Genomic DNA, 18,970 nt, shown 5'->3' with positions numbered 1-18,970 from the left:
AGTTCAGACACCTCAGCCCAGCATTTAGGATGAGGCCATCAACCAGTTGTGTGTGTGTAGCCTTGGAGGGTGGTGTCCTGAGACTTGTCAAACAGCTGGAAGGACCCTGTTGGACTGGCTAGCACCCGGAGAGTATGGTTTCACAGGATCACAAACTTTCAGTTTGGAAAAGCCCTAAACCATGTCCCCAAGCACCACATCCAAACCACCTTTAAACACATCCAGGGTTGGTGACTCAACCACCTCCCTGGGCAGCACATTCCAATCCCTGACCACTCTTGCTGGGAAAAACTTCTTCCTAATGTCCAGTCTAAACCTCCCCAGTCTCATAGCTTGAGGCCATTCCCTCTTGTTCTATCACTAATCACCTGTGAAAAGAGACCAGCACCAGCCTCTCTACAACATCCTTTCAAGTATCTGTAGAGAGCAATGAGGTCTCCCCTCAGCCTCCTCTTCTCCAGACTAAACAGTCCCAGCTCCCTCAGTCATTCCTCATCAGGTTTATTCTCCAGGCCCTTCACCAGCTTCCTTGCCCTCCTCTGCACTGGCTCCAGCAGATGAGGTGATGTGTTGCCCCACACAGCACAGCTGCCCTCCTGCAGCTCTTGCCAAAGGGAGTAGGAAAAACTCACCCTTCAGATGCCTTTAAAGGCATCAGTTACAACTCCTGCTAATCTCCCTCTAAGAAGCAGGAACTAAAACTGTTTTCAGACTTCATAAACAAGATATTAATTACAAATCACTCTCACTCACCTTCATCCCATCACACCACGTTAACAGGAGTTATAAATGCCACCTCACACTGATCAGCCAGTCTGTTGCTGCAGCATGCTTGGGAGCTCTCCATCTCTCCAGGAATTATGAGGTTGGAAAGTGTTCAGGTAGGTGTATAAATCACAATGAGCCACTCATCCCAGAGGGCTCTCCTCCCACTAGAATTAATTGGATATTGCACTATAAAGTAGCACACTCCAGGTTTGTTTATTTATTTATGGAGTAGCTATACCAACAGCACCAAATATCACTTTTTTATCCCCTTTTACCTGATATTTTCTATGAGCTTCATAAATGCCTGAATCTTCTCATCACATTGTATATTTAAGGATAATCTCTAGCTGCACTTTCTAACCTCAGTGCTTCACTGGCATTCCTGTCACCTCTTCTGTGTGTTCCAGAGGAAGTTTTGCAAAACCCAAGGAATCACCTAACCCTGTATTTTTCTCCTTGCATACCAATATTCCCTCCTCTATTTCTATGGCCCAATCATTGCAGAACCTACCACTGCTTAGTCTGTTCCTAAAAACCTGAAAAGTAAATCAGGGTTTATGTTGGGGAAGTGAAAGCTGGAGAAATGCAACTCTCTTGAGGAAACAAGTAACCAAATAGCAACAACTGAACTCCAGGCTCCCTGACTCGCTCCTCAACACCAGATTAGAATCATGGAATAGTTTGGGTTGGAAGGACCTTTTAAATGTCATCTAGTCCAACCCTCCCCTGCAATTAGCAGGGACACCTTCAAGTAGATCAGAAATCTTCTTTCCTCTATGTTTTTACTCCAAAGTGTATTTCATTCATGGTACTTCCATTCTTGGGGGTATCTTTTGGTACCTAGCTGAACTGGAAACAAGAAAACCAGTTTTCAGCTCCCAGGGTAATGTCATCAGAAGCTGGCTCTGGACTTCCTGCTGTCTTATTAAAACAATCTGCATTATAGAATTGTAAGTGAATAACCTTAGTGACAGCATGAGCAGCTGCTCTCATGAAGTCACTCCAGAGACTACTGTATGCTAACAAAGAGGAAAACACAAAGGTAGCACAGAGCAGCTTCCATGCTGGCAAATCACATCCCTTACACTACACTTTAATCACTGGAAATGGTGCTACCTGGTCAGGTTATGCTAAAAAAATAGACTTGAGAATATTTTTATTCTTTAACTGTTCAGGTTACATGAAGGCTTGGTGGCCTTGCTTATGTTGGGCTGTCCCTGATCTTGTCAGGATTATTGAAAGAACTGGGGAGGTCACTGGGTGTTCAAACAAGACACTTCCTCCAATTGTCACTCTCTGGCAATGCTTTCCATCATCCTGTTTGTCAGTCCTCCTGCAGCTGCATGTTCATCTGACCACTCTTCACTACAGCAGCCTGTTGTAGGAAAAACAGCACAGCTGAATATGAAGGCCAAGTTTTACCTTCCAGTTATTATTCCATCCCAACTGGGGACATACCTGTGAAGGAACAGGGTGCTGCCAGAGGAATTAATTTTAACATATAAACAGGCTGAAATGTAATTTGTGTGATTAGTCACTGATAGCCAATCCCAGACTGGGCTAGGAGGGATCTTTGTAGCTGCTTCACCAAATTCCTGCCTGTCCTCTTTCATCTCAGGTCCACCAAATATACCAAAGCTTATTTCCACTTGCTGAATCCTATCATTAAAATATCCTCTTAGTTTCACATTTTCTATTTCATGTTTGGCTGAAATTAGCATCCTTAACTATGTGCAGCTGGCATGGCAAACATGAAATCACATAAGATACTGCTTAAATTATTCTCTTTCATCCAGGGAAATCAATGTAATGCATGCTGTAAAGAAGCATCAGTGGAGCCCCTAGATATGAGGTCCATCCAGCTTGAAGTGTGAACTCACAGTGGCAGCTTTTTACTCAGCCAACTTACCCAACTAGTTACAGGGATTTTAGCAATATCAGCATGGATGTTGGTCATGTTATCATGTTCACACTATGGCTGCACACAGAAATAGTTTAGCCATGTGTTTCCTTTTGATTAGTGTGTTATCTCTCGACTGAAAGCGCATTCAAGAGTTAGCTAAAGAGTTAAAGTGTGTCCTCGGGGAGTCCTGTCAGCTTTTTGCCTGCCTGGTTGGAAACCCAGATAGCTTTACTTCCTCCAGCCTTGAAAAAGCCACCAGCCCAGCTCCAGCCCGGTTCAGAGAGGAAAAACAGAAAACATGAAAAGAAAAACACCCTGCCATGGATCAGCACGGAAACGCTGTCGCCTGGGAGTCTGCAGGGAAGCGCTGAGGCCAAACACCCAGCTGGTCCCCACTGCAGCAGTGCTGAGCTACTCACCCAGCTCACTAGCCAATTACCAAATGTTATTAATAGATGTTACTGAGCCTGTTGTTCCTCAGCTCCAGCAATAACACGGTGCACACCTGACCTCCTAAGTTTAGCAGCTCCCAGGAGCCACTGTTACTCACTTGAGGACGCTTTTGACCATGGATCAAAAGGCCAACGTGCTTCTACCAAGGAAACAATTTGGGCTCACAGCCAAACAGCAGACAAGAAAGTCATGATCAGATTCCATGTTCCATCTCAGCCAAGACATGGACCGTAGGCTTCCATGTATTAGACAAACCTTCTGAAACAGTTTAACCAGTACTGACAAAAATTTGGTAATTAGCACTTACCACTTCAAAGATTAATCATCATTTCCTTCCTTCATTTCCCCAAATTTATTTTCTGCCTCACAGGGATAACAGCCTCTCCAAATTAGACAGAAGGCTTTGAGTCACACATGGCACAGAAACTTTTGCTCCTCAATGACCCCAAACCCAAAGCATTTAGAGAGATTGTGTCCATAAGCTTCAGTATAGAAAATGAACTTCATCTCTTTTTGTTTCATGTCAAAAAGGAAATTAAATTCCTCATTGCTTCTCTTATCTACTGGGATTAACAAAGGCTAAAAACCCACCTCTGACAGCATTGCAAGAAAGGTAAAGAAAATGGGTACCTCCTTTTATAATCAGGTGAGTTAATTGTTCATTAAAGGTTAACTTTTTCCAGCTGCTTGAAGTCTGCAGGTAGAAATGAGATTTTTTTTCCTTAAGGGAAGGTCTGTAGCTTTTTCCTAGATATCCAGGAAATACATGGGGATATATATTCAGTAGGGATTATTTCTTGTGTTGATCAATTTAATTTAATATCTCTTTTCCTTCAGAGAAATATTTTCCATCTCAGGTATTCAGAAAAGGGCACTAATCAAGGTTTTTTTCCAGATGAGATATTTCATTTGTCACAGCTTTTAAGCCAGAAAAAAAATATCACTATAGCTGAAACTGTTTATTGTGAGGAGTGGAGGAGAAAGCCACATCTCCTTGGTTTTAAAAAAAGGAAGAGGAGGAGGAGCAGCAGTGATGAATATTTAGCTGTGTTTCAATTCCTTCTCCCTTCTCAGGATTTGCATAAATGTATTTGAAATATATTTTCATATTTCTATAGAGATATTCATGCTTTTATCTATTTATTTGTTTGTTTTTACTCTGGTGCTAGAGCACTTCTGGGATGGATAAAAAGGCTTTCAGCAGAGAAGCACTTCCAGTCCTTAGCTGTGCACTGAAACACTTAATTTGCAGTGCTGAAATTTTACCCATCTGCTTGGTGATTCTGCTGAGGGCTAGAAAATGCAGGGGGAAGGAACTTTATTTCTGGGTGCCTGAATACAGATGGAACACAGATATCTCCTGAGCTACTCTTGCTATTGAGGAAGTAAATTTGTACTTAGGCATCCATGATTCTATGAGTCTAAGTTTAGCACTCAAGAAGAATCTAAAATCTGCTAGCAGGATGCTGTATTTTTCTGGATATGAAGAACAGGCTTCACTCTGAGGGAGGAAGAGCACTGGAGCAGGCTGCCCACAAAGGTTGTGGAGTCTCCATCTCTGGAGTCATTCAAAACCCACCTGGACACCATCCTGTGCAACCCACTCTAGGTGACCCTGCTCTGGGAGGACTAGATGATTTCCAGAGGTCCCTTCCAGCCCCTGGCACTCTGTGATTCTGTGAACAGCATCAGAGATGCAATGTAGGACACACAACGGGAAATCAGCACACATCAGCCTGTACTGCAGGACCGAGTGAAACTGACTGAGGGCCAATGGACTGTAGTCATCCACTTCCAGCCAGAAGCTGTGGCTTCACAGAAAGAAGAGGCTTCCAAGGAGTCACATTTGCAGGAGATCACAGTATGCTTAAAGAGTGTTAACCTCTCTGCACAAAAGGGACAGCACCACGCCTCTCACTTGTTACTGCAGAAAGCACAACATTATCTCCATGTGTGCAGTCAGGAGCACAGGTATCACTGGTGGCACAGACTGGGTAACCTTGCACTGAGATCCTTGCATGCTTCATCTGCTATTCCTCAGTGAAAATTACATTTTGGGCAATGTTTTTACAACTGTAGTGACTCTGATGCTAATTGTGCTTCATCTCAGCTCTTCCCCAAACCATCCTTTGCATCTGTCCTGGTTTAGAGTCGGACAGATCCTCTATTGCCCCAAGAGGGGCAAAAGAATGACACTCACACAAATGGGTTGGATAGTGATGGGAAGTTTAAATGGAAAAGGATAGTGGTAGAGACATCCCAACACACAGAGTTCCCTTGCACCACACCCCAAAAGCCCCCAACACTTCCCTTCTCCCCACCTGAGGGTGTACCCTAAACCCCCAGGGCTCTTTCTCCCCCCACCCTCCACTGCTAGGTTAGTTCCAGGCTGGCCAGGCTGAGACCCCCACACACACTTCTTATCCTGGCATTAGGCTTAAACAGACCTACAATGCCCGAGATACACCCCCACTGTTTACCCGATAGGGAAGCATCTCCCACGGGAGCAGAGAGGGAAGAAAGAGAAAGACAATGACTTTGCAGCCAAATGTCTAGGGTGCAGGATTTACGGGTAGCAATACACTGTTTCCTGTGCCCACATACTGGGTGGACACTGGACACTGGAGATGTAACTATGTGGCAGCCTAGGGGGCACCCAGCCTAAACTGCCACAGCATCAAGTTGCTGCAGATTTTCTTGCTGTAAGCTGGGTGGGTGTCATCCTCCTGCATGACTTACACAGTGATGCTCATCACTACCTGCTAGGCTTGCCCTCACACACAGCAGGCTGTGACAGTCAAACTGATTTGTTCTGAGCAACTTCCCAAGAGCTGACTGCTGACAGGAGAGAACAGTCCTTGATTGTCTTACTTGAACAAGGACTTCTTTCATCTTTGGCCATTGTTCCCTTTGATGTTCTTTCATTCTTTCTGTTAGCAAAGTTTGCCTGGGAGTTTTATCTGACTTGCTGATCATAATGCATTTAAGCTTGCAATGGGTAACTGGTGGCTAAGTTTTAACTGCTGATGCAATATTTATATTCTTTCCAGAGTGTGAGAGGAGCTTTGCTTAGAAGTTGTTACAGACATCTCACTGCAGTGAGTGCTGAGTTACTATTTCATTGCAGCTGCTTCACACAGTTCATTATTTATAAATACCTGTACTTCTGGCTCAGTGGATAGCTGGGGATTTATTTCCATGCCCAGGATCTCTGTTTTTAAGACCCCAGCCTGTTATTCCTCTGTAACTTCAGGCTTTCATTAATATCAGTGTCACATCAACACGGTGAGGTGGTAGGGAAGAAACTGCTGTCACAGGCACAGACAGGTTACAAACACAGGTGTAGCTGAGAGAACTGTTTCAGTTGGAAAAGACCTCTAAGATCATTGGAGGGCTGCCCTGCTGGAAAGGAGCTCCATGGAGAAAGACCTCGGAGTCCTAGTGGACAGCAAGTTCTCCACGGGACAACAATGTGCCCTTGTGGCCAAGAGAGCCAATGGGATCCTGGGGTGCAGCATGAAAAGTGTGTCCAGCAGGGCTAGGGAGGTTCTCCTCCCCCTCTACTCTGCCCTGGTGAGACCACACCTGGAATACTGTGTCCAGTTTTGGGCTCCCCAGTTCAAGAGAGACAGAGACATGCTGGAGAGAATCCAAGGGAGAGCCATGAGGATGATTAGGGGACTTGAGCATCTCCCCTGTGAAGAGAGACTGAGTGCCCTGGGGCTGTTTAGTCTTGAGAAGACTGAGAGGGGATCTCATCTATGTCTATAAATATCTGAGGGGTGGGTGTCAAGTGGAGGGGACCAATCTCCTTTCGGTGGTGCACACTAATAAGACAAGAAACAACAGGTTCAAGCTGGAACAGAGAAGATTTCACCTCAGCGTGAGGAGAAACTTCTTTACCATGAGGGTAACGGAGCCCTGGAGCAGGCTGCCCAGAGAGGTTGTGGAGTCTTCTTCTCTGGAGACTTTCCAAACCCATCTGGATGCATTCCTGTGCAGACTACCCTAAGTTATCCTGCTTTGGCAGGGGGGGTTGGACCTGATGATCTCTTGAGGTCCCTTCCAACATCTGATATACTGTGAGACTGTGATATAGATAGATAGATAGATAGATAGACACAGTCTCCCTCTCTCTCTCTATACATATATAGTAGGTTTTGTGTCAAAATTCATAACTGAGATTTAAGATTTGGCATTAGACATAAAATTAGCCTAGTTCAGGTCTAGTTACAGGACCATAAAGCAGTCCAGCCCTGAATTTCTGAGCAATATACAAATCAAAAGGGGGGGAAAAAAACCAACAACAACAGAAAAGTTTTTAACACATAGATGTCCAGAGAGGTCTCTTCATACAACAGAGAATCAGTAAAAAGCAAGAGACAGATCATCACAGCATCTCATACCAGGTTCTTAGTTTTCTGTGATTCAAAATCATTGAAATAATAGGAAAAAAATGGCACATTTTTGGAAATGTATAGAACACATTTGAGGGATGATTTACTGTTTAAAAAAAATAAACACTTCAAAATAAATGACTGGAAATTGTAGGATTATTTTTTGTCTTCCAGAAGATGTGGGAGTTGTCAAAAGACAGCAATTTGGGATGAATATGGCCTAATAATTATGAATATGGCCTAATAATTAGCTTTCAAGTTAAAAACTAAAAGAATAAACAACTTTTCTTAGGAGCTTAAACTCGGTTTTCAGGACTACCTACTGGAATTGAAAAGCCTGGAATACAGAGAAGCACAGGAGGATTTACAAAAGAATATCTAATTTAAGTGGGTTTTTTCTGATTTTATTTTTTTTTTTACATGACATATCCATTTAGGACAATTTTAGAAACATTTAAGCAGTTAATACTATGGCTGAGAAAAATGAATTATTCCTTTAAGTTTCACTCCAAGTTGCTATATGACCTGAGTATCTGTGTCAGCTTTGAATAGGAAGCCAAGGGCCAGCTCCATCAGGTCAAACATCACAGCTACAGAACTTATCTCACCTCAGGATGGGAAGGTTGTGTAGGTTTTTAACTTTTAGATAACTGTTGGTGGAAAAGAGCATAATAAGTGCACTGATACAAATGCAGAGCAAGTCTTCCCAGCCCTGTCATGTTGTGACTCCAAGCTGCCCAGAACCCAGCCTGAAGTCAGCATCAGAGGAGCTGTGCAGTACATTACTCTTATATAACTGGCTGCCTCCTCTTGGGTTTGTTAGAACAGCTGGTTTGATGGTTTTGAAAACCATTCTTGCTTCCAGAACTGTAGCAGATTCCCAGACTGGTGAAACACTGAATAAGCTGGCTTTAGTAAAATGTTATGTGTCTTTGTACTGTCAGAGATGGAGGATCAGCAGTTCACCTGCTCCAGAAGACACTGACAACCTTCCCCTCCTGAACAACTGGACTTGCTGCCCAACACCTGTGCACTGTAGAGTTTAGGCTGAGCAGAAAAGCAATGCAAACATCCTCATTGTCATTCCCTGCGTGTGTTGGGGACGTGCTAAACCATTTACTTTGCTGGGGCCCAAGAAGATCACAGAAGCACAGAACGGGTGGGTTGGAAGGGACCTCCGGAGACCATCTAATCCAACCCTCCTGCTAAAGCAGGTTCAGCTAGATCAGGTTGCCCAGAATTGCGTTCAGGTGCGTTTGGAATCTCTCCAGAGATGGAGACTCCACAGCTTTTCTGGGCAGCCGGCTTCAATACCCTAAAATTAAAGAAGCTTCTCGTTAAATTCAAGTGAAACAACCTGTGTTCTCGTTTGTGCCCATTGCCCCGTGTCCTGTCATTGGCCACCGCTGGGAAGCACCCAGCCCCCGCAACCCTTCAGCTATCGATTAGCACTGATCAGTTCCCCTCCCAGGCTGCTCTTCTCGAGGCTAAACAGCCCCAGATGTCTCTGTCTCCCTTCCTCACACAGATGTTCCAGGCCCCTCAGCATCTTCGTTGCTCTCATTGGACTGCCTCTAGCAGCAGATGCAGAAGACCTCGCCCACAGAGCTCTGCAGGGCTGTAAGGGAGAGCGGAGCGGAGCTCGATGCGAGAGCGCTGCGGCTCTTGCTGAGGCAGCGGGGAACTTTGCGCCGGTGGAGGCGGGAGAGGGGTGCTGCAGCAGCGGCGGGCTGAAGCCTCTCCCCGCGGGCCGCAGCAAGGCACCGAGGGGGTTGTAGTCCGCGGCGCTGCCTACACTTCCCAAGGTGCCTGCGCCGCGCCGTGTAGAGCCGGGGCCGTGGGTGCGCGGCACCTGCCGCGGGGGGCGGCGGCGGGCGGGGATGGTGCCGCCCGCGGGGGCGCGGTGACGGGCGGCGGCGACGGGAGCGGCGGGGAGCGGCCCTTCTGGCACGCCATGAGCACCGGCACAGGTAAGCAGGGCTAAGGGTACCGTTTTGCTCCTCGTATTTCGGAAGGGTTGCGTGTCGCTGTCCCGTTGCGGTGCCGGCACGTTGCGCTGCGGCGGCTCGCCGCGCTGCGGGGCAGGAGGAGCCGGTGGAAATTCGCTAATCTCCAAAAAAAAAAAAAAAATAACGCACCAGGGAAAAGTGAAGGGATGTCGCTGTGCCTGTCGCGCTGGGGAGCTGCCGCAGCCGCGGGCGCTGCTGGGCGGGAGGAGCTGCGGCTGCCGCGGTACCCGGGCACTGGTACCCATCGCGTGGGCTCCGGTGCTGCCTCTACCCCTGTGGTGTTTCCCGGCGCGGTTCAGGAGCCCGGGGTCTGTCCTCTCCCCACCACCACGAGTACCCTCGACACAGCTGGGGAGCCCTAGCTCTGTTTCTTCCCACCGCCACCGGTACTCCCAGCACGGCTCCTTAGCCCCGGCTCTGTACCTTCCCCACCGGTAATCCCCAGCATGGCTTCTTAGCCCCAGCTCTGTGCCCCCCCCGCCGGTACCCCCAGCACGGCTCATGGGGGATGTTTCGCCCCTGCCCCGCTGCTGCCTCCCTCCCTGCCCGGCATCCTCAGGGATGGGAGCCGGCGTCTCCTCGTATTTAGGTTAAAAGCTCGGCGTTTGCTGCCGGCAGAGATACCCTGATGACAGAGGAGGTGCAGCACAGGAGGTTTCATGGAGCCCTGGCTGGCATTGCCACCTGGGTGATGCAGCTGCCCAATGCCATACAAAACTGATTTAGCCTCTTATAGATGCAGAATTTGAGAATTGCCTTGGAATTGTGTTTTTCTTCCCAGCAATTCAGCGTTCATCAGCCTTGTGTGGCATAGGGGATGGAAGGTGTGTGTGGGGGTACTTCGGAGCTCAGCTGGTCACAAAATATTACATCTTTAAAGTGGATTCAGGGTTGTGCCTGGGGGAAAGGGGGGCTATGAAAGCTAAGTGTATTTGGTTTCTGAGGATAACTGTAGCTGTTAAACATTCCTCTGCTGGGAGAGCAGGGAGACGCTGAGCAGCTTCAATTGCCTGGTGGCTGTGTGTCAACGTGCTTCATCATACCATGTCCTCACAGGCAGCCAGGTGAGAGCCTGGAGCAAGCAAAGAGGAATATAAGCTCCCTCTAAGAGTAGTGCGAGACCTGCGGTCAGGCACCTGCCAGACATCCGCTGAAATCCTTGTCTGGCATCTCCTGATATCAGCTGAAGGTGTAAATGTTGTCTATGTGTACCATCATCCACATTCCTGCGTGCTCTGTGGGTAAAATATGCAGTGACAGCCTGTTTGCCCTCTCACAAGGAGTGTCCAGGCCAAGGCAGAGTGTCCAGGGGTGCAGGTGGGGACAGAGTTTGAGAGTGAATTCAGAGGTTCTTCTCCCCCTCTATGATGATCTACTGAGACCACATCTGGAGTGTTGTGTCCAGTTCTGAGCTCTCCAGTTCAAGAGAGAAAGAGAACTAATGGAGGGCCATGAAGATGCTGAGGGGACTGGAGCATCTCTCTGGCAAGGAGAGGATGAGACACCTGGGGCTGTTTAGCCTGGAGAAGAGCAGCCTGACAGGGGATCTGCTCAGTGCTGATTAATAGCTAAAGGGTGGAGGTCATGAGGCTGGACTCTTTTCAGTGGTGCCCAAGGGACAATGGGTGTAAGTAGAATCCAGGATGTTTCACTTGAACTTAAGGAAAAAATTATTTCCTTTGGGGTGCTGGAGCCCTGAACCAGGCTGTCCAGACAGGCTGTGGAATCTCCTCTGGAGAGATTCCAAACCTGCTGGGCCATTGTAATCCTGTGCAACCTGCTGTGGGTGACCCTGCTTTAGCAGGGGGGTTGGATTGGATGATCTCCAGAGGTCCCTTCCAAACCCCATCATGCTGGGATTCTGTGAACAGAATTGTGCACTAGAAACCCTGAGTCTGTTCTCTGTCTCTAAAGGGACTCGAGATGGTTAACACAGATGGTGGCATCTGCACTGGAGATGATTGAATTCCTGCACAGAATCCTGTCCTGGGTTACTCATCTGTAATTTTGAACCAAAGAAATGCTGTGAAACATTTAAATTCTATAGCAGTAGGATGTAGGCTGGCAAAGGGGAGTATTGAAGTCTAAAGCTGGATCTTTATAATATTTAAAATGCCAATTAAATAGATTGCAGAGCCACAAACCCTGTAGAAAGGGTAGTGGATACCAGTCTGGTGCAGGGGAGGCTTGACACAATTCTATCTCAGTAATTGCACCAAACATGGTGTAAATGAAATAGCAAAAATGAACAGTGCCAAGATAAAAATAACATCCTGGGGAAGAAAAAAGAGAGAGTGGAAAAAAACCCTGGGAGTGCTTAGCTCTCATTGGAAAGCTTAACTGGCAGTTTGGGGAGTACTGGCTTTAAGTACAGGTTTAGCTTTGATGTCTCCAAATGTTGATGTTTGCATGTCTGTGTGGGCAATGTAAATGATTTACAATCAATTTCCATGACAAATTAGATGTGAGGGGTCCACATCTGCTCTGCAAAATCAATGGGAATGTTCCATTTATATCAGTGGGGCAAGGATTGTACAGCAATGCCAAAACTTGGCTGAGACCACTGCTTCCAAAAGGTTTCCACCAAAATTGCTGTGGAGAGGCTGTAATTCCAAGTTTGATGTTTAGCAGACAGCTATTCCTGGTTCTGCAAAGAAAACAAGGGTGCAGTGTGGCATCAAATCAGCCCCGGGTAAGGCTCAAGGAACTGCTGCACTGATTGGTAATCCAGGAGGAATCCCTGCTCTTCCTGTTGCTCTTGAGATGGAGTAAAACTTCTGTGGACCTGTGCTTGTTATCCCAGAAACCTTTGCTTGGTCTGTGCCCCTGCTGCTGCTGCAACACATCATGAGCTGTCAAGGTAACCCTGTGTTGTAGATATTATTTTAAATTAGATAAATGGTAGTAGCAGCCAATGGAATTGTTTAGAAGGGGTGGACGCAGCCAGACAGTTTCAAACCATCACACCCTGTGGCCCTGCCTTGCCATTTTAACTGCAAGATTTGGTGTTAGATATAGAAATGCTTATATTGTAGATCACAGAATTGTTTGGGTTGGAAAAGACCTCAGAGATCATCAAGTCCAACCATCAACCTAAGACCACTGTGGTCTTACCTAGTAGAACTACATGGTGTGGCCCTGCTTTTAGGATTCTAAAGGTACATTTAAGAGTTTATATTTATCAGTCTAATGTTTCAATTCTTTTTCATCTTAAATTCATAGCCAGAAGAGTAGAGTAGGTTAAAAATCTGAGATTGGTAAAATTAGGTTCCCATCAGTTCCCAGAAATAGGGTGACATGGCATCTATTATTTAAGTGCAGAGCTAATTACATAGGAGGTGAATTATCTTACCTTCGATTCGATTAAAAGTCATGACACAAATTCACACAGCTGTTTAGTCTTTAAGCTATTATATCAGAGGGAGAAATTGATTGCATGGATCAGAGAACAGCTAATGGAGTGTCACAGCCCAAATGGAGCAGGGACGTAGTGATTCTGGTTACAGAAGAGGTTATGCAGGGCCCTGCTCTGCTTGGGAGATTGTAGGATAGAATCATAGGCTCATTTTGGTTGGAAAAGCCCTTTGAGATCATCCAGTCCAATCATTCTCTAACTCTAGCAAGGCTGGTGCTAAACCATGGCCCTCAGCATCACATCTGTCTCTTTGAAACACATCCAGGGATGGGGATTCAACCACCTGCTGGGGCAGCCTGTGCCAGTGGTTGCAAAAAGTTTCAATGAAGAAATGGTTAACTCCTTTTCCAAGTTCCCATGTAAATATGCTGATAGAAATCCTCTCTGGAGACACCAGCATGACTGTTTCAGACTAGGATATTTTACAGTTCAATACAGTGTGTTATTGCCAGCCCTTCATTTGAGAGAACATTGGATTCCTAGACAGGACCAACAAGAGATGCTTTGGAGATCTCCAGCTAGTGAATCTGTGCAGATTATAGTGTGCAATCCAGCAAGTTTTGTGATTAAACAGAACTACCTCATTTCATTGCTGCTTGGGCTGTTTCCCTGGGAAAAATAACCAATGAGACGTTTCCTGATGGTGTTTTCTTCCCCTGAAGTACAACTGCATGGAATGTTCCTGCAAAACAAAACAGAATAACATCAAAACAAAGCAAGCAAACAAAAAATGATTCTTTTAAGTTTTTGCTTGAGGATTCTTCTTTACAGCTCTTTAGAAAAGGATTTCAGCTCAGTGGATGACATCTGCTAAATGGCTTCATGCTCTTGGATTGTAAGAGCATACAGCACAGTCAGGAAAGGAGGAATAAGTCAGGAAAGGAGGAATAAGTCAGGAAAGGAGGAATAAGTCAGGAAAGGAGGAATAAGTCAGGAAAGGAGGAATAAGTCAGGAAAGGAGGAATAAGTCAGGAAAGGAGGAATAAGTCAGGAAAGGAGGAATAAGTCAGGAAAGGAGGAATAAGTCAGGAAAGGAGGAATAAGTCAGGAAAGGATGAGATGATGGAACATCAGCTGGTAACTCCTGGCTGCAAGACATCCTGGCAGCCACAGGCCTTCACATGCTGCCCCAAGTCCCTGGAAAGGTGGCTAGATCTTCAAAGCCCAGACATGTGGATTTGTGAGCAATCTCTGCTGCTGGCTGTTCTGCCTGTTCACAGTGCAGCATCTGTGAGAGCATTCTCCATGGCTGGTGTCTGCATGCTTCTGACTGCCATTGCAATGCCATGGGGAAGTCAGTTACTGTCAGCTTTGCTTCTCAGGAGGTTAATGGCTTGCATACTCAGTCTGCAGCCATCAACTTTGTCATAAAAATATAGAAGCTAAAGAAAACTGAAAACTTACTGAAAGCATGGACTCTGAGGTAACCTTCTTCCTCTCTTACCTTCTCTGCAATGGATTGGTAAGCATTCACAGGATGTTAGGGGTTGAAAGTGACTTCCAAAGATTGAGTCCAACCTCCCCCTGCCAGAGCAGGACCATAGAATCCAGCACAGGTCACACAGGAACACATCCAGATGGGTCTTGAAATTCTCTAGAGAAGGAGATTCCACAACCCTTCTGTGGAGCCTGTTCCAGTGCTCTGTGACCCTCACAGTGAAGAAGTTCCTTCTCATGTTGAGGTGGAACCTCCTGTGCTGGAATTTATATCCATTGCCTCTTGTCCTGTCCCAGGGTGCAACTGAACAGAGCCTGTCCCCTCCCTCTTGACCCCCAGCCCTCATATTTATAAACATTTATTAAATCCCTTCTCAGTCTTCTCTTCTCCAGACTAAAAAGCCCCAGGGCTCTCAGCCTCTTCTCATAGGGCATTCAGAGAGATGTGAGAAAGATCTGATGTCAGTTTTGCCTAATTCTGCAAATCAGTCCCTCTCTACACTACACAAATCCAGGCTTTTAGCAGTATAAACACATCCTTCATGACTGTTAACTTTAAACTCCATCACTGCATTTAAGAAGTCTTCACATTTCCTGCATGGTGTCACTGCAGACAGCAGAGCTGTGTCTCTGCTGGTGTCAGGTGCAGGGCAGCAGATGGACCTCTGGGATTGTTGGGCAATTTGCAGGCTCACTGTCTGCATCCTTCAATATAAGCTTAAGGCAAATAGCTCTGAATTTAGATCATTCCCTCTGTCAAGATCCATTAGCAGTATGTGAAGGTCCTTTACTGTTATCATCTGGAAATGCTGGAATGTTGTTTTCACAGCTTATTTATCATTTGATGTTCGTGCTCTGAAATCTAGATGGAGTATTGTTTGGGTTATTTATTCTTCCATTTCAGCAAAGGAATGAGAGAGGAATAGAAACTCCCTCCAGTGAACATTTCTGTCTGCTTTAAGACATGCTTTTCTCCCTTTCTCTGTAAAAGCAAATCATTCTTTTCCTGGTATGAACCAAACTGATCAATAACTCTTCTTGAGTCTCCTGACCCCATAGGACAAGTTGTTTGACATGCAGTTGAGGGGAAAACAAACTCTACATGCCCATGACAAAGGAACGTTCCTGAATTGTAAAATGCCACTTGGGATGTTTTAATGAAGATTTTGCAATATGCATTATTTTTCAGGGTGGGGGTGCTGTTGCTGGGTTGGTTTTTTGGGTTTTAATGGGTTTGGGTTTAGGTTTTATTGGGTTTTTTGGTAGTTTGGTTGGTGGTGGGGTTTTTTGTTTGTTTTCTATTTAGAAACTGTTACTTCTAGATGTAAGCAAAACTGTCACTGCAGAACAGTAACAGTGCACAGCTGTTCTTCATGGTGGGTATGAGGCTCAAGTGTGGTATCTCAGTTGTCACTGCATGCAGTGCAGTAGCTGCTCCTGAATACAGCATCCAGTTCCTTGGAAAAGATTCCTCACCTGTGCTGGTTTATGAAGTGAAATAAGTGGCTACAGTACAAATGCAGAGCACTAAGCACACAGTGGTTGTGTTCCTTCCAGCCTGTGTCAGAAGATGACAGGGTAAACCTGGTTCCTGTGGCATTGTTCACATGTTGAAATCCTGGGTGAAGTGGGAGTGGAAGTCCGATACCTATCGGATGAAGAAGCAGCCCCAGAACCTGTCATGCAGGAGCTTTTGTCAGTTTAGAAAATAGGTCAGATACCTCCTTCCTCTCACAGTTTGAGGATTTGTGGCTAGCAGGGAATTTCAGAAATACTGCATAAGGCAGTTTACAAGTTGATGGCTAAATGCAGACTGGGATCTTCTCTGGCCCAGCAATGCTGTGTGGTACTAAAGGAGTGGGCAGCCCTACATGGAGAGTTCTTGGTCAGACACCACTTCAGGTTTTGCTTGACTTATTTTTACTTCTCTCAAGAGTTGATTGAGCTGCAGTTACAAATCCCAGATGATGAAAATATTGCTGTTTGAAAAGATGTGAATGCTCTACAAGGCATGAAAAAATATTTTTACAGTGTCATCTTTATTTTCATCTTGGTTGCTTTCATGTCTCTTGCTCTGTTTACAAACTCTCTACCTCTTTTCCTGCTGATGTTCTCAGTACTGCAAACTTAGCTGGGATTTGCAAGTCAGGCAATCCTGTTCTTCACCTGGTCACAGACTGATGAGGATTTCTGAGAGAGTTCAGCTGAGAAGTTTGGCTTCACAGAGTCTGGTAGGGTTTGCCTTGCTCTGCTGGTTTTTTGTCTTTGCAGTACAGCAGCACCAGAGCAATCCCTGGGTTACACTGTTAGATGCAACCCTGAGACGGAGGATCTCATCTTTAAGATTACCTCAGAATCATAGAATTGTTTCACTGGAAAAGCCTTCTAAGATCATAGTGTCCAACCTTCAACCCAACACCACCATGGCCACTAAACCATGTCCACAAGTTTTTTTGAGCACCTCCAGGGATGGAGAGTCTACCACCAACCTGGGCAGGCTGTTCCAATCCCTGACTGCTCTTGCAACAGAGAAATGTTTCCTAATCTCTAACCTAACCCTCTCCTGGCACAATTTCAGGCCATTTCCTCTCGTTCTGTCAGCTGAGGCTGGGGAGGAGAATGGCTCCCACCTCACTCCAACCTCCTTTCAGGAAGCTGTAGAGAGCAATGAGGTCTCCCCTCAGCCTCCTTTTCTCCAGACTAAACCCTAGGTCCCTCAGCAGCTCCTCACCAGCCCTGTTCCCCAACTGTGTTGCCTTTCTGTGTAGGGCACAGAGACCGAAGGAAACCACAGAAACAGGTTGTGTTGCCACTGTTACTCCTGATGACAGGAAGATGGGAATGGGAAAGTGTTTGCAGCCCAATTCCATAACCCAGATAGGAGGCAATTGGGAACAGCTGGGGCTGTGCCTGTCGGCACCACGAGCTGTTGTGTCTGGCAGTGACTGCAGCACCTCACCCCTGTGACTTGCACGCCTGCTCTCCAGTCTGCCATCCCCTAACCTTGGCTGTAAGTCAGGCTCACAGAGTGCTGGCTGCAGGGTTTCTGTGTGTGGTCTGAGCTCAGCAGCTCCTGCCCTGCTCAGACAGAAACCCTGCACTCTGCCACTGGCTCTGGAGCAGTGACAGAGGAGTGCTGGCAGGTAGGTGAATGCTGCTAAGGGAGCAGCACTGCTCTGTCTGCTGTCTTGACTCTCTTCCATGACTATGGAATGTGTACATACAGGTACAGCATTTTCACCCTCCTGATCACCGGAGTCCAGCCCCAAATACTGCCAGGGTTTGTGCAGTGAATGTGGTGAGGGACACTGTGTGCATCCCTCAGGTCTGTGACGTGCAGGAGAGGTGGAGAGGTCCTTTGATCTTTCTGGAGAGGAGAAGGCCAAGGGGGATTGAATTCCAGTCTTCAGCACCCTGGTGGGTGGGTAGAGGCAAGATGGAGCCTAGCTCCTCTCAAAGGTGCATTGAACAAGAGGTAACAGTTGAGCAGATGAAGGAAGGGAAATAATTGTAAGGAAAAGAAAATATCTCTGTGAGAGTGCTGAACCCTGGAAGAGAATGCCCAGAGAGGCTGTGAGGTCTCCAGCCTCAGATATTTTCAAAACTTGATTGGTAAATTCCTGAGCAAGGCAGCCTGTCTTTGCAGAGTGCCCTGCTGTGAGCTGGACCTCTGGGCACCTGGCTGAATCCTTTCTGTGGGTCTGTGAAGCCACCCTTAGCATGACTGCAGGGCTCCCCTGGAGCTGCTACAGAGCTCTACAGGCAGATTAATTACTGGGTTTTTTTTGTTTTGTTTTTTTTTTTTTTTCCTGGCCAGTTACCAACCAGTCTGCCTGGCCAGCTTTTGATGGCTCATTCCTGCTGTGGAATATTGGAGAAAAACTAGTGTCAGCTTCATGTAGGAACATTTGTGAAGCTCTTCTGCACCAGACTCTGTGAGAAACAGGGTTCCTGTGCCACTCAGCTGTTGAACAGCTGCCTAAAGATGTAGACCTCTGCTGTGGGTTGTGTGTGCAGCTGCAGAGCCTCCCCTTGCCTGGGATGGAGAGTTTGTTGTGAGCATCTGGCTCCTCCATCACTACTGGGGCTTTGAGAAGTGCTAAGCATCCCCCACCTATGGTGCAACCACTGGGAGCTGCAGAGTGGTTTGCCACTCAGAACCCAGGGCATTTCTTTATGTGTCTTAGTACAGAACAAGGTGTAAACATTTCAGCACCTTGATTCCAGCAGCCACAGCTTTTGATGGTGCAGAGCTGAGCTGACAAGCACCTGAGAGCCTGTCTTACTGTGGTGGTGGCTGTGAGAACCACCAAAGCTTTTCTGTCAGCTTTTTTTTTAATGCTCATGTCCTTCCCACCCATAACACCTTTTAGTAATAAGCATTTGTGTTTCAAATTCAATGTATGTCTGTGTTTCAGTATATCATAGAATTGTCAGGGTTGGAAGGGACCTCAAGGATCATCTAGTTCCAACCCCCCTGACACGGGCAGGGACATCTCCCACTAGATCAGGTTGCTCAGAGTCACATCCAGCCTGGCCTTAAAAACCTTTGTTGTCATTAAGATCATAACACTGCCTGTACCAGCTC

Source organism: Indicator indicator, chromosome 23 (assembly GCF_027791375.1).
Source record: "Indicator indicator isolate 239-I01 chromosome 23, UM_Iind_1.1, whole genome shotgun sequence".
NCBI classification, from domain to species: Eukaryota; Metazoa; Chordata; class Aves; order Piciformes; family Indicatoridae; genus Indicator; species Indicator indicator.
This window is presented reverse-complemented; position numbering follows the sequence as displayed.